The sequence below is a fragment of the Cucurbita pepo genome, unplaced genomic scaffold, assembly GCF_057944985.1.
Source record: "Cucurbita pepo subsp. pepo isolate OVF unplaced genomic scaffold, ASM5794498v1 scafford_12, whole genome shotgun sequence".
Taxonomy (NCBI): domain Eukaryota; kingdom Viridiplantae; phylum Streptophyta; class Magnoliopsida; order Cucurbitales; family Cucurbitaceae; genus Cucurbita; species Cucurbita pepo.
In genome coordinates, this window is record NW_028257917.1 from 320,125 (window position 1) to 322,500 (window position 2,376).

The window sequence follows — 2,376 nt, forward strand, 5'->3', positions numbered from 1 at the left end:
TGCACGCCCCCCGCGCACTCCCCCCGCACACCCCCCGCCCACCCTCGCACACCCTACACGCCCCCCGCGCGCGCTCCCCCCACACACCCCCGCGCACTCCCCCCGCACACCCCCCGCACGCCCCCGCGCGCTCTCCCTGCACACCCCCGCGCCCCCACTCACCTCGCGCACGCCAAGCCCCATCCTATGCTATGTGTGATAAATGTTCTACCAACAGCATATCAAAAGTGTTGGATGTTACCTCCATAAAGAAAACATCACACCCAATACCTATGAAGCGTGAGTACACGTATAAAGCCTTGAAGGTTAGCCCCTACAACAATTCATCACACCTAACATCCGTGGAAAGTAAGAACGTGTATAAAACCTTGGACTATAAAAATATCATCAAACCCAATACCCGTGAAAAGTGAATGTTCATTTTTAATGCTTGTATTGTTGTGACTTTTTTTTTTTTTGGGGGAACTAAGAAAAGAGTGACACCCGTAAAAATTTAACTATTTTTTTTTTCTTTTGGTTGTCTAAAACAATAAAATGAAGAGTTTTGATACTAGAGCAAGTACATTACACTAAGACACCCACCAGGACCTTGTTTTTACAATCATCATCCATTAATTGTGAAAGTACATGTGGAGTGGTTGGTTTGTTGTAATTTTTTTTCTGGGAGCTAAGCAACATGAAAGAAAGAATGATTCCCACAAAATTTCAGATTTTTTTTACAACTCTAACTATTTTTTCTAATTTCTTATTATTTAATATTTAAAAATTCATTAAAAAAAAATTGGTTGGTTGAAAAACTATGAAACTTGATTTCTAGATCCATTACAATGTCCAATCCATGAATCAATCGAGTTCATGGAAAAAAATATTATAAAACTTGAGATATTTGACCGTATGACCGTTCAGAAAAATCGTATCTAGGCCTGGCAGACCAAAAATGCCTCAAAATGTACTATATAGGGGGGTGACTAGTCTGCATGGGCTGGGCACGGGGGTACCCCCTATATCTTCCGCCACCCCCACGCCCCAAGCACTATGCGCCGCACATGGGCATATGCTTGGGCCGTACGGGTGGTGGTCGGAGGTCGAGGGCGTTTGACGACGGTGGTGCGGTGGCGGAACGCGCACGGTGGGGCAGTGTCGGAACGTTCCCTCGCGCTCGCCCGCCCCGCCATGCCCCACCCGCGTGCGCCCCGCCCTGCCCCACCCCCGCCCTGCCCCGCCAGCGCGCGCGCGCGTGCGCGCCCCACGCCCCGCACAGCCCTCGTTCTCCCGCGCGCGCGCCCCGTCCCGCCCCGCCCGCGTGCTTCTGCGCGCGCGCGCCCCGCCCCGCCCAGCCCTCGTTCTCCCGCGCGCGCGCGCCCCGTCCCGCCCCGCCCGCGTGCTTCTGCGCGCGCGCGCCCCGCCCCGCCCAGCCCTCGTTCTCCCGCGCGCGCGCGCCCCGTCCCCCCCCGCCCGCGTGCTTCTGCGCGCGCGCCCCGCCCCGCCCAGCCCTCGTTCTCCCGCGCGCGCGCGCCCCGTCCCGCCCCGCCCGCGTGCTTCTGCGCGCGCGCGCCCCGCCCCGCCAGCGTCTCCCGCGCGCGCGCGCCCCGCCCCGCCCGCGTTCTTCTGCGCGCGCGCGCCCCGCCCCGCCCCGCGTGCTGCTGCGTGCACGCCCGCGCCCCATCCATCACCCATTAATTGTGAAAGTACTTGTGGAGTGGTCGGTTTGTTGTAATTTTTTTTCTGGGAGCTAAGAAACATGAAAGAATGATTCCCAAAAAAATTCAGATTTTTTTGACAAATCTAGCTATTTTTTTTAATTTCTTATTATTTAATTTTTAAAAATTCATTAAAAAAAATTGGTTGGTTGAAAAATTATGAAACTTGATTTCTAGATCCATTACAATGTCCAATCCATGAATCAATCGAGTTCATGGAAAAAAACACTCTAAAACTTGAGATATTTGACCGTATGACGGCTCAGAAAAATCGTATCTAGGCCTGGCAGACCAAAAATGCCTCAAAATGTACTATATAGGGGGGTGACTAGTCTGCATGGGCTGGGCACGGGGGTACCCCTATATCTTCCACCACCCACACGCCCCAAGCACTATGCGCCGCACATGGGCATATGCTTGGGGCGTGGGAGTGGTGGTCGGCGGACGAGGGCGGTTGACGGCGGCGGTGCGGTGGCGAAACTTGCACGGTCAGGCAGTGTCGGGTGCGCCTTTGGGCATGTGACATGAGCCTTGTTGAGAATGAAATGTTGCGATGTTGCCTTCTAACTTGGGCTGGCTTGAGGATGGTTGATGGTTGGTACGATGATGAAACATGCAAGGTGGGGTGGAGCCGGGTGCCTTCGGGCGTGCGGCATGAACCTCGTTGAGTGTGTGA